We start from the raw sequence: 14,206 nt of genomic DNA, 5'->3' as shown, positions 1-14,206 counted from the left end.
AACAATAACAACAAACAACACTACAAAAATATTTAATTTTAGGAGAGGTTATTTTGCGGAGGTTTTAAAAACCCCGAATATTTCCGGCGGTTATTTAATGAAACCGTCGGTAGTCTCTTAAAATTATTATTACGTCCTCTCCCGCACCTTATTTCCTTCTAATTCCCTAAATGTGCCCTAATTCTCTCCCTCCTTCCCCGCTGCCTTCATTAAAATTTTCCCCAAACCCCGTCCCCGCACCACAATCTTCCTTTCTTCGTGTTCGTGGAGCATCTCTTCCAGTTGCATTCATCAAATTTTCCCCCAAACCCTTTCCCCGCACCACAATCTTTCCCTGCTTCGTGTTCGTGGAGTGTCTTCCCCTGCTTGGGCTGAGCGCCGAGGTCGAGGTGGCAAGGTTGAGGCGGCGAGGTCGAGGAAACGAGGTCGAGAGGACAAGGTCGAGATGGCAAGGTGGAGGCGGTGGCGTCGAGGACTCTACTGAAGGCGATTTTTATCAAACTGAAGGCGGAGATGGCGGATTGTTTCGTCGTGGCTAAGGAGAAATGTGCTGGCTTCCCAGGGAGAATTGATTCCCTTTAGGGCTGCGATGATTAGGGTTGCGAAAGGGGTTTTGAGTTCCAAGGGTGTTGGGAAGCTGATTGGTTGGGGATTAGTGCCTGTGAGTGGGAGGAACATGTGGTTGATGAATTAAATGGGTCTGATTGGTGGTGATTTGAGAAAAAAATGTTTCTATCAGAGCATTCTAGCAAGGTTCATCAACAGATACCAATATACGGTGAAGTTGAGAAACGATATATTCATGATCCACTACTTTCTCAAGTAAACAATAGGGTTTGGGCATTGCTTTATGTTCGGCGTCAATTAACGTTAATTAACGTCAAATTTTGTTGATATACGACATTAATCAATTTTTTTGTTTTTTTAATTAATTGTGATTCTTTGTGATATTTTTTTACAACTCTACGAAGACCTGAAAAACAGAAAAACAACAAATTTTAATTTTTGGTATTTTATAAAGCATGAACTATGAACCTGTAGTGTAGTATAAAAAACAATAACAACAAACAATAACAACAAAAAAGTTCAACCAAACAACAACAATAAACAAGTTCAACCAATTTTCAATAACATCCAATTAAAATAAAGCCAATTATAAAATATTCATGCTTACCAGGTGCAAAGAATGAAGGGAGCTTGACCTAAACTCTTCCAATTTAAACAAGCCAATAAACACAAAACAACATAAAACAAAACTCACTCCAAGCTTCAATTTCACACCGTGTTAACTCCTTAATGACCAAATGAAATTTGATTCGACATAGAGCGTGATGCAAGAGATAGAGAGAGCACACAAAGACACCGATGTGAGCAACAAAGACGAGGACAACAACGACACCAATGCTTCAAGGGCTTTTATTTGAGAGGGAAACCAAAGTGCAAAGTGAAAGTAAGGGGTGAGCACGTGACAAGCAGAACGAAGAACGAGTTTTTAGGAGTGATAATTTTAATTAACTAATTATTTTTTAAATCCGTTTGTAAAATCAATAGGTAATCATTTTTAAAACCTATATACGAATCCTCTTTTGTTACCTACGAATCTTGTCCTTTCGCAATTTTTTTCGTCCTAACACGCCAAACTTAAATACAGGTTTTACATACGAAAAATCAGTCGGGAAAATTTTTTCGCGTTACCTATTAGAAAATCTGTATGTAACTCACTTGAGAAAATTTGTATGTAAATTTCGTATGTAATACTTCTACTACATATACAAATTTAATTCTGTATGTAAAAAATGATAGGTAATTCATATTTTTCTTGTAGCAACTCTTGATACAATAGAGTTCAATATGATAAGCTTTTGACAAAGCAGAGTTCAATAGAGTCTCCCTTCTCAAACACTGAAGCTGAGTATATAGCTATCTTAGAAACAGTGAAGGAGATAATAAGGTGAAGAACCTTATAAAAGAATTAGGGAAAGAGCAAGATGACCTCTCCATTGTTTAGTTATAATCAGAGTGCTATATATCTTCCTAAAAATCTAGTTCTTCATGCTAGATGCAACCACATTGAATTGAAGTATCATTTTATCAGAAACCTGATAAATGATGGAGACTTGTCTTTGTCAAAGGTTCTTGGTACAAAGAATCCAACTCATATGTTGATCAAGACTATCACAATAAATAAGTTGAAGCTTTGTATTGCCTCAACTGGCCTTCAAAAATAATTGATGATGAAGGAAACTACACTAGGTGATAATGTAAATCAAGCTCTAAGTGTGACAATTGTTAGTATTATTGAGCTTAATTTAGTTCCACATTGCTTAATACTATGAGATGTTGTTCTCTATTTAGATATATAAGCAACCCTCTATGAAGCTTGAAAGCTACGCCAAAAATAAATATACTTCCTTCCTAGTATAGTTGTGGAAGTAGACATTTATATGTTAAACCACGTTAAATTCTGGTTCCTAACTTATTTAACACGTTTTCATTCAATATCAATTAAGAAATGCATTAGACAAGTAATTTTTTTTAACATAATTAAGTAAAAAACAGACTATATTCATTTATCTTTAAAATTTAGAAAGCCAAATACATCAAAATTTTAGACAAATAAATATTTTTAATCTTAAAATAAAAAGATTGAGAGAACATAAACTTTTTAGAAACTTATCATATAGTGACTAGCTCGTCAGGTAGATTTATAAATCATATCTCATAATATAAAGCCACATAAATATTTTTAAATGATTATAGATTAAGTAGTAATATAATTATTTAAGAAAGTTATGCGTATTTTAATTATTATTTTATAGAATAGTTCACCTAGTTAATATCTAATAGGTTTATATTCATAATTTCCATTTGTTCTCAAAAAGGCGTTTATATATATATATATATATATATATATATTAACGTGCTTGAATAAAAATTTCAAAGATCAAAGTCTCCAAATATAAAATTTAAATTACTTTGAAACCTTAGTACTGAATAATTTAAAACTATTGCCTGAAAGGCTTGCTTCTTTACTAATTTTAAGTTATACTTTTTTATTTCTACAAAGAAAATACAACATAGGAAACTTGAGTCGTTGTTACGTTACCTAACATACCTAACATGCATCTAATGTTGATTGTAAAATTACAATTATTATGACAGTGATAAAGACAAGTGCTGAAGAAACAAACAAATACGAAGGTGCTTGTTCTGATTTTAGGTGACAAAAAATCAGTTTAACAAAAGGCGCCGTTGACGGAGACTCGAGTTAAGTTTTAGAGGGTTAGGTTAGTCTTGTCTAGGTTTCTTTTCTTACATTTCTGTCTGTGTTCATATAGCTTAGGTTTAGGAGTGTATTGTTAGCGCTTGCATCCTTATAGTTTGTATAGTTTTCTTTTCTTTCATAGATTTTTTTGTTGAATTCTGTGATATTGTTAGCCCTTGCATCCTTGATAACAGTTTAAACAACTCCTTAAATTTTTTTGCTCTTTTGATTTATCTTAGCCGGAGGTTGAAGTTAGGATTGCCACTGCAAATGGTTGTGGCGGAGGCCAACACAGCCCTTCAAGCGCCCTCCAAAGCGACGTCAGAGAGCGTCGAAGCCTTGCTTGATGTAACAAAATTAAATTAAATGAAGTTAAATTAAGTTCATTTGCATGTTTAATTTTTAAGTATTAATTGTTATGTTGAGTGTTGATGATTTTTTGACAGGCTGCAAGATATAATGACATGGATGATGTTAAGAGCTTAGAGGCAAGTGGGGTTCCTCTTGATTCCATGGATGATCAGGGGAGAACAGGTATGTATGAAAGCTGTGAGAAATTAATTAACTCTGAAAAAGGTTTTAATTTTTTCATTTTATTAGACTAATTGTTTTGTGGGGCCTCATAAGGTAAAGTTTGTTTGGATGCAAAATTAGTTTGGTGTGTAACGAGGGGGTTTTTCGTTAGATTTTAATGGAACTAGGGAGACTATGGTGAGGGTCGAGCAATGGTCTAGTCGCAGCCACAATGTCTCTTCTCCACCTACACCCATCACCAATGGTGGTGATCCCTTAAATGTTCCGTTGTACTCCTCAACAACACATGTTGCTGCAGCAAAGTAAATCCACAAATACAACCACTCTTTTTTACTGTGGTTGTTATTTATTATATATTTGCATGTTTATAGTTCTTATATTTAAGTATTTGTTACATTTTGTAAATGTTTATGAATGTTACTAATCATGACACAAAAACAATTTATGATTCAAAATATAAGTTCTTCCTGCGATTCAACTACTTTGCTTCAGGGGGATAATCTTCCTCTTGAGTCTCATTGCCAGTGACCATTTGGGGATCTGAAGACCCATTATAAGCCCCTGTCCTATTAGTTTATCTTTAGGGGTTTTCACAATTATCATTCCATAGTCATACATTTTGTGCCACACGGTTTTAAATAATTTACGCAGTTCCAACTTTATTGCGATCATTGATATTATAGAAAGTTGTGTCTGATGCTGCCACAGGTACACATGCTGCAGTCGCAAATACTCCAAAGTCCTTGATGATGTGGCTGCCGTTGTAGTTGTTGACTGTATTTTAGAACCTCCTCTTCATTTTTGAAATCCCGTCAGAAAATTTGTCTCTTGATTGAAAATATATGGGGCAGGAACTTCCAATTTTGAGTAACCATGCTCATCATATTCCTAATAATTAAATATAGAAGCCCAATTGCTTTCTTTTCATTTTCTTTGTGTGTAAGGAAGGCCAAGAGAATCCAATTCACGTGAAATAATATTTCAGTGTCTCAAGCTCCTGGCTAATTTAAAACATAACTAACCTCACCAAATCTTAGCAATGAAAGTGTCTCATGTTTTGGGATTGTAAGTGAATCCGCTGGTCCAATGTCTCATCATGTTGTATCATTATTCTTCTTGGTTCATACAAGATCCATTAGAACCAACTTTGACTTGAAGGATGCACATTACTTCCTTTACTAGAATTGTTGGAATAATGAGACAGAGTGTTCTCTATTGCATTCTCTTTATCTCAGCGTTTATGTTAATGTGAAGTACCACTATCCTTCATTAGCATTATAAACACTAGTATGAACATCTCAAGTAGTAGTATGTTGGTTTAAAAATGAGAACAGCAGGAAAAACAAAGAGAATAAAATACTGAAAGAGGAAGAGTATATAAATTGGAATGAAAGATGAGTGAGAAGTCAAGTACTACATGCTACTGGATGCATTTCAGGAAATTCATGCAGAGGCCAAGCGACTTCAGTAAAAAGTGAATCGATTATCATCTGAGAGAAGAGATTATGAATACATAATTGATAATCTTGTGCAGAATAATGAAAAGCTTGAAAAAGATCTTGAAGAAGCTTTGAAATCTACAAAGACAGTAAAGACCGAAATACAAATAGTTGAGAAAGAGTGTGATAATTGTCCTCTACATGTTGAGAAAATTGAGTACTTAACCAGCACATTGGCAAAATTCACTCAAGGCAAAGAAAATCTTGATGTTGTGTTGAGATCATCTGGAAGAGCTATCTATAGATAAGGTATTGGTTATAAGGCTAAAAGTAATAGGATAAACTCAAAGAAATTTATTGATCTGAGTAAACCTACTACTAATGCATGGTTTTACTACAATACACTTGGTCACACAGTAAGAAACTGCTATTTTAGAAATGTTGGTGTTCCAAAGGGAAGATACAAATGGGTTCCCAAGGAATAGCTTTCTGCAACTGACAAGCAAGGACCCAAATTCAAATGGGTACCAGCATCGAAAAATTTAAATTGTTTTGCAGGATAGTAGAGGTTGCTGTACCAGTGCACAACTCAAGGATGAGCTAACTTGATGATATCAAAGTTCTTGAGTATCTACAAGTGGTAAAGATTATTATCTCACTACATCAAGCATGATATTTGTTTGAATGATTGTTTGATGAATGTATGATTGTTGATTGATTGATTGAGATTGTTTTATGTGAAAATATGTTTGCCCGACTTTTAATCGATTCCATTATTTGTTAAGTCGAATATGTTATGTGTGTTGTGTTTCTATGTTTTGAAATATTAAGTGAAACATGGAATCGACTTTTACAGAAATAAAATCGACTAAAATTCTCTGTTAGGTGCTTTCTTTAGTCTTGAAAATTTGAAATTTGATAATTTCTATTTTTGGTGCGAAAATGAATCTTTCTACGTTCCCTCCAAATTGTTTTCGGGTTATTAAAACCTAGAACGAGATAACCTGTCATGTACTCTCTCTACTGCATTCGAATCCTCTATTCCTAAATTCTCTGCAAGTTCTTGCTATCACTGTCCACAAATGACTTCAAGCTCATCTCAGAGAAAAAGGGTGAAATCGTGGGTATCAAGAACATGAGAAGATCTTCACACCTTGATGGGTGAATGAGCGATGTCGACATTCAATCAAAATTCATTGACTGCTGGAAAATGAGGAGTCTTACTACACACAAATTTATGAAGATAAGCTTCTTCAGAAAAAAGGTTTTCAGTTCCAAAACTGGCTAAAACACCAGGGTGTAAAGAAGTTTGTGGAATTGGCTGATCCATGGTATCCTGAACTTGTCAGATTATTTTACTGCAGTTTGAGAATAAGTAAAGGAACATTGTGCTCTAGAGTCAAGGGAGTTTATATCAAACTTACTGAAGAAGTTTGGACGGAGATAGCTGGACTCAAAATGGAAGGTGAAAGATGCCATCTTGGTGTGGATGGTTTTCACAAGTTTTTTGTATATCAGGATAGCCTGAGAAATCCTAAAGATATTTGAGACTATTCTCACTACAAAACTAGTGGTATGATGAAGGATGATAGACTAACAGTCTTCGTCATTTCTAGGATCTTAATGCCAAGAGGAAGTAATCATGCTCAGGCTACTACAGAAGACTTATATCTGCTGAAGGCTTTCAAAGAAAACATTCAAGTAGATTGGACTGCTGCAATTTCTGATAACATGCTGAAAGTTACCCATTTTGAATCAACAAAGTTGTCGTACTGTGTGTTCATTTCCAAGATCCTTATTCATTTCGGAGTTGACTGCATTGGTGAATCAAGTGAGTCCTACAAGTGAAAAAGCTTGATCAACAAAGTTGCTCTACACAAGATGGGAATGCAACATACACCAGAAGGCTGGAGATTCAAGGATGAAGTTACCGAAGATGGTGATGAAGCAGGACAATAGTCTTCTATTCCATACAGGGCATGCTCTAAATTTGAAAGAACTTTGTTGAGAGAAATAAAGTCTCTCAAGATAATGTGTTAAGACACCAGGAATGATGTTTTGGAAATAAAAGAGAATCTTAAGTTGAACAATATTGATGAAGATAATGATGAAGATCAATCGAGTGAGGAAGGGAGTATACCTGATGATAGTGATGGAATGGAAGAGGATGAGAATGTTGTTGAAGAGAGCAACAATGACTTGCTTCTTGGAACCTATTTGAAAAAGAATAAGAAGAAAGTATAAATAGTTTGTTTGTTTGGATGTTTTGTTTGTTTTTAGTGCTTGTTTTGTTAATGGCTTTTTATGTCATTCTGTATTGGTGTTATCTGATTGTAATTCCTGTTTAAAATCAATGAAATCATAAGTTTATTCTATATTGAGTATCTGATTGTGTCTAATTAAAGTAAACTGTGTTATGTATGAAGTTGATTGCTTTACTATTTATCATTGCATTCATACATTTACACACACGGATTATACCTGTATTAATTCTTGCATTATAATGATTCTAAAATGCTTGATCTGAAAAAGATATTGAAAGGTTTTGCAGGAACATTCCTTCTGGATGAACAACTGGAGATTAACTCAAATGGAAAGCAATGAAATCGATTACAACTGTGGATCAATGGATTATTGTTTAACAGGGGTTTCAAATTCCATGATTTGGAATTTGGTTATTCTGATTATTGATTACTTATTGTTGATTGTTTTATAAATAATATATCTTTGTGTTATAATTGATTGAAATGTTTAAGAGATTATATTGAGATTGTTGAATGATATTGTATCATTACTGCATTAATGTGTTTGCATCATTTATGAATTGATACAATATTGTTATATGCTCATATATGCTCTGATATAATTTGTGCATACTGCATTGTGCATCTGGGTTTTGAATATAAAACATGCATAATGACAGGGGCAATATTACATATTTTTTAGATATTTCACATGCCTATTTTTAAGGGGGAGAATATATCTTTAACATGTGATTATTTGTGACAGGGGGAGCATCTTTATATGTTTGATTAACATGATTTACTAATGCATCTCTGTCTGAATATCAATACCTATTTGCATACCTTTTTTTGCTAATGCACAAAGGGGGAGAATGTTCTAATATTCATTTTGAGCTCGGATATACAATTTGTTTAATTCTGGGAGAATATTCTAATATTCATTTTGAGCTCTGATATACTCTGATATGTCTGATATGAATTGATATGTTTTTTGCTCTGAATAAAAAATGAGAATATTTCAACATTTGCTCTTATACCTTTTGATCATTTGCTGATCATTTGCTCTGATACATTTTGATATTATATGATTTGATTTGTACAACATGGTTGTTTATTAATCATGGTTGTGCATCATAAAAAAAGGGGGAGATAGTTGATAGGGGAAGCACTGGTTTAGCTGAACCTACAATCTCAGAGTTTTTGGTTTTTGATGATGACAACACATAATTAATAACACATGTGTTAATGTGTTACATGTTCATTACTTTCATGATTATGAATATATGAGAACATATGTTTGTGTTGTGTTAATCATTGCGATTCACTATGTTATATGTGAGATTTAATCTGTGATTGCATGAAAATTGTTTTGGAAAAGGAAAACCACATGCACTTTTGTTGAACTTATAATATGTGGCAAAACAACAGTTTTAAGTCGTCTTCATTATGAAGTAAGTCGATTAAAACTCGTGGCTTTGCACAAACTTTTTCAAAGCGTGTTGTGAGAATTTTTGAAGAGAAAGTCTTTCAAAACTTTGTTTAACTGTGTTGTATAGTCGATTACATGCAACCTGCATTCCACTAAGTTTGTTACAGTTTTGAAATTATGTTAATGCTTGTATTAAATGTTACAACGACTATATTTTTAAATATGTTGACCAAACATTAATTGTGATATTCGACAGCATTAGTAGCTAAGTCGACTAAAATGCGTCTGAGATGTGTTTATCTATATATTGACGCGAATTTGAATTCTGTAAGAACTTTTGTGAATTCTAACATTTTCATATTCATTATAGATTAGTGCTATCTTACAGAACGTGGAAAAGCTCCAAGAATCAAAGAAGAGGACCGTGGTGATCATTTCTTGTGATTTCTTGAAGAGTAAGATTGTTGTGTTTTGAAATAGCTGATCAAATTTGCACATAGAGGTGTTTACTAAAAGATCAGAGTTGACAATCTACTGAAGATTAGCTTGATTACCTGTTGTGATTACAGGAAGAAGAGCGTGCTCCGTTCTTAACTTTGAGGGGTTTCTCAAAGGGTTGAAGACGACAGTAGAGGGGACATCTTGTTGCTGGTCTTTATGTGTTGTATGCCTATATTTTGATTAGAGGGTGATAGGCTATCGTTGAAGCTATCAAATTAATACTACTTTTCAAGGAAACTTCAGTATTGCCAAGTAGTATTCAAGAAAGTAGACAGGGTTAAAGTAACCCTGAGTTGTCTCCCAACGAATACAGAATTGCCTTTTAATATTTGAATCTTATGAATGCAATGCAATGTTCAAGAATAAAAATGATGTTTGGAGAAGGTTTAAAGAACAAATAAGAAACTTAAAAACGATTATAATGAAATAGGCTAATTCCACTGCTTTTCGAAGACTGATTCATCATCGGTTATTCATAGATAATTGTTCAATTGATTATTATTTAAGTTTCAAATTAATTAAAGTACATTCTTAATTTATTTGAGGGCGATCATGCATTTAACCAAAGTAAATTCTCAATCAAATGCAAAACCTTTCTAGATTATTCACAATGAATTCAACCAAAGTACCTTCTCAATCAAATCCTATTGTGTTTAATCATGTCTATTCTTAAATCGCCTAACCAAATTAAAAACTAATCAATCAAAGTAAATTCTCAATTGATTATATTTGAAATTATTACTACCAATCAAATTACATTCTCAATTGATAGTAAAAACCAATTAATCATATGAAACTTCCTAAATTAAATCAAAGTAGATTCTCAATTAAACCTAGAAACCCTAGAACTCATATAATCAATATGCATGTAGATTCAAATACATTATGATGCAAGAATCTTTGCTTCTAATTTGATAGAGAGATGAAAGACATAGAGAGAGAATAACTTAAAGAAATAATCAAAATAAACAATTGCATTAACTCAATCTAACCTCAGAATCCATAATGGAATTACAGCAGAATAGCCCTAGATGCTTAGCTCTCCATGAATGGACTTGAATACAAGATGAAATAAGAGAGAGAGAAGTGGTGAATGAATGAATGAAGTCAAGTCCTCTTTTCTTCCTCCCCTAGGTCTCTTTATATAGGGCTTGATTGGTCTTGGACTCTAAATATTCAGTTGATAGAATCTTTTATCTTATATCTTCCAAATAACTAAAAGAGTTAGATAATTATAACATTATTTGGAACATATTTTCTGTTGATATTCCCAAATTAAATTAATTCAACAACTGAATTTTGTCTTTTAACTTTTTTGAATTTCCAAAATTACACATAAGCCTTGAAATTTCTTCTATCTACACTTTAGCCTCAACTGAATTTCCCAAAATTGCAACAAAACCCCTTAATTGACCAAACTTTGACTGTTTGACCAGCTTTGACTCATGGTCGTGGCCAATGGAAGCTTGCCACGTGGCATGATCTGGTGAAGTTTGGTTTAGGAGGGGTATGGGTAGGGAAATTTAGGAGGTGTATTTAGAATAGGGTTACTGTTTGGCTTAGTATTAGGTCTGGTTAAGAGAAGAGGGGTGTATGTAGGGAAATTGGGATGTGCAAGCGTAAAAGTTGTCTATTTGGCCCATCTGTACATTATTTTCCAAATAAAACCTGATTTTGGGCCTTGAATTGCCATTTGGACAAATAGACGTAAGAACATCCAAGAATATTTTATGCGCTAAAACACACTTTTTACGTCTCTTTAATTCCCAAACCCAACAATTCCAATCATCACAAATCCTCTTTAAATCAATATTCAAGCACATGAATTTCATCAAAAATTTAATTTTAAAGCATAAATGTGGGCATAAATATGCACTCATCAGAGGGTTAGAGAGGTGTTTTATATTTTTGACGTGGAGGTCTCTATAAAAGCCTTGTTGTAAAAACCTTGATCATTATAGTGCATTTGCTTCGTGTGGTGGAAGGACACTGGATGTAGGCTTGGCCGAACCAGTATAAAAACCCAGTGTTTGATTTCTCTATCCCTACTCTGTTACATTCAGTCCACTTTATTTTTCACGCATTCGATTATATTCCGCTGCATTACAAAGTCCTTTCCCTTGCGTTTCAAGAAAGATTTTAAAGGTATCTACTTTTCGAAAAAGATTTAAAGAAAACATTGTTTTTGTATTTCACCAATTCACCCCCTCTTGGTGTTGAAAACTGAGTCATTCTATTTTCAATAATTAGTATCAGAGCTGGTTTTAATAAGATATTTGAAAAAATAGTTGATGAATCATTATTTTCTACTATTCACTTAGCTTTTTGTACCGAATTCTATTAGTGAATTGTGTTTAATTCTCAATTATTGTCTCATTTTCACTATTTGGGTTTAATTTGACTAATAATTCTTATTTTAATTAATTAGAATTATTTGAGCTTAATTATTCGTATGATTATTTTCAGGGTAATTTTGGAATTTTATTTTGGGACTTAAAGAGAGATGCCACATCATTTATATTGTAATTTTTCCTATTTTATTTCATTGTAATTTGCATTTGAATTCCATTTCAATATAATTTGGGACAAATTAGAAATTAGGCCAAAATTGGAAGGGCAAAGTTGGAATATGGGTTTATAAGAAGCAAAAATTAGATTGGGAAATTCATTCCCTTCCTTTCACGTGCTGGACATTTGGTGAAATGTAGAAGGGAGCAAGTTTCTTCTTCTCCCCATTTTTGGCGACGTTCCAAGGGCTGGATGTTTAGGTTCCAGTTTTGTTTTCCTCTTCTTTGCTGTAATGAATTCATCTACAATTTCAATTCAATTCACTGATTTCAGCTGCTGAAATTCCAGATCTGTTTTACTGTTTCTGTTTTGCTGCTGTAATTTAATTTCTGCTGTAATTTAATATCTGTATTATATTTTTCTACAATTTAATTTCTGCTGCTGTTTTTCTTCTGCTGTTGATTATTTCATTTTCAATTATTCACTATAATTTCGTTTTCTGTATTCTGCTGCAGTAATCCTGATTCTGTTTCTATATTTTGCAATTTACTGTTTTCTGCTTTACTGTTTTCTGTTTTTCTGTATTATGTTTTTACTGTTTCTGTATTACTGCAATTTGTGATTCTAAAATTCTGTATTTTCTGTATTGTTGTTATTATGTACTGCTGTAATTTCATTTTTTGTATTTACTGTTTTCTGTATTTACTATTTTCTGTATTTTCGTTTTTTGTACTGCAGTTTTCTGTACTGTAGTTTTTTGTTCCAGATTTGTTTTTATTGTTTTATGTTGCTGAAATTTCGTTTTGACTGTAGCAGTTTCGTTTTTACTGTTTTAATTTTGTTTTCATGCATTATAAATGTTTTGCTGGATCTAATTTCATTTAATTGAAGTTTAAATCTGTTTTGGTTGGAAACTAGGAAGATTACAATGGTTCCTTGACATTTACGCACTGTTAATTCGTATTTTACTGTTGTGCATTGTTCGGTTTAGAACTGTTAGGTTTAATGTTTTCATTTACTTTAATGATTTCCAATTATGTTTGGTTGTATTTAATTTCCAGATTTAATTTAGTTCTCTTCTAATTACAAAAACACTTTCAAAACCTCCCTACGTGTTTGACCTAAGACTCGAACCACATTTGGTCCTTGAGAGACGACCTAGGAGTCACTTCCTAGCACTATACTGCATTTTAATGCACATCAAATTTGATGGGACGGGACAGCCGCATCAATAGTCGATTAGGTTTTTTTTTAAATCGACTGATCCTGGAAAATGGCTTCTAATTTTCACACCTTTGGTGAAGGTGCATCAACAAATATACCACATCTATTTGCTAGTGAAAACTATGCTTTTTGGAAAATTCGGATGCAAATCTTTCTTGAATCCGTGGATGATAACGATTGAAAAACCGTTGTTTTGATACTTAATTTTGATATTAAAAACAACCTTTATGACTTAGAAACTAGCTCGGAATCATGTTTTTACTTACGTATTGAAATAAGAGAGTTGGATAGGTTTTATGCTTGGTTTTCCATGTTTTGGCAGGAATTAAGATGAATCAGATGAAAGAAGTTGAAGTACTAAGGAGATGACTAAGAAAAGCAAGTAAAAGTGCACAAAAGAAGAGTCACAGTTACCGCTCAGCGCAACTTTTACCACTGAGCGACGTTTTGAAGCACCACTGACGGCCAAAACTACAGTTGAGCGCCATTTAGAAGAACGACACTTATCGCTGAGCGCCAAAAGTGCAGCTGAGCGCCAGTAAATTGGGCTTGGGCCTATTTTTTGTAAATTTTAATAAACTATGTAAGGGTTTAGTCGACCTAGGGTTGGTATCTTTGGACAGAAAAAGGCGAAATCACACTTTCTTCACCCCTTGGAGGCGAATTTTGGATGCCGAAGCTCCATTCTTTAAATTCTAGGGTTCTATCTTTCATTCTTTCATTGTTTTTCATCAAGTTCCACCATGTCTATGGTGAATTAAACCTCCATTGTTGTTGGGGAACAGATGTAATCCTTTGAAACTCTCATGTATTGAATTGGTTTTATATTTTTGCTTCATTAATTGTTAAGGTTTTTGTTCTACACTCTATGCATGTTTTGTTTAACTTATTTAATTGCATGATCATTGATGTTATTTATATGGACACATATAAGTAAATCTAAAACTGAGGAAATTCTCCCAAGAGCAATATTACCTAGACATAGGGATAGGAGGATTGGTTGTTGTCGCAACCGGAATCGCGACGGGACGACGATCCAAAAAGAAACGGGTTTTAAAAAGAG

At 33.4% G+C, this 14,206-nt stretch overlaps 2 long non-coding RNA genes across 5 annotated transcripts; both read left to right on the top strand.

Annotated features, from left to right (window-relative positions):
• The first annotated feature begins 3,225 nt into the window (after window positions 1-3,225).
• On the top strand, window positions 3,226-9,773 carry LOC124830912 (uncharacterized). Of its 4 annotated transcripts, none has more exons than XR_015780164.1 (4): window positions 3,226-3,287; window positions 3,505-3,613; window positions 3,712-9,365; window positions 9,480-9,773. It is a non-coding gene; the product is annotated as an uncharacterized LOC124830912 (long non-coding RNA). The 4 variants fall into 4 exon arrangements; XR_015780163.1 differs by lacking the exon at window positions 3,226-3,287 and having other exon boundaries at window positions 3,300-3,613; window positions 3,712-5,878; window positions 7,790-9,365; XR_015780165.1 differs by lacking the exon at window positions 3,226-3,287 and having other exon boundaries at window positions 3,300-3,613; window positions 3,712-5,878; window positions 7,781-9,365.
• A 2,312-nt stretch (window positions 9,774-12,085) lies between these two features.
• Window positions 12,086-13,981, top strand: LOC148196962 (uncharacterized). The gene is made up of 2 exons (XR_015780102.1): window positions 12,086-12,179; window positions 13,466-13,981. It is a non-coding gene; the product is annotated as an uncharacterized LOC148196962 (long non-coding RNA).
• The last annotated feature ends 225 nt before the right edge of the window (window positions 13,982-14,206 follow it).

The sequence above is a fragment of the Vigna umbellata genome, chromosome 6 (genome assembly GCF_029865625.1).
Source record: "Vigna umbellata cultivar VRB3 chromosome 6, Vumbellata_1.0, whole genome shotgun sequence".
NCBI classification, from domain to species: domain Eukaryota; kingdom Viridiplantae; phylum Streptophyta; class Magnoliopsida; order Fabales; family Fabaceae; genus Vigna; species Vigna umbellata.
The sequence above is the reverse complement of the archived record's forward strand: the minus strand, read 5'-3'. Positions and strand labels throughout refer to the sequence as shown.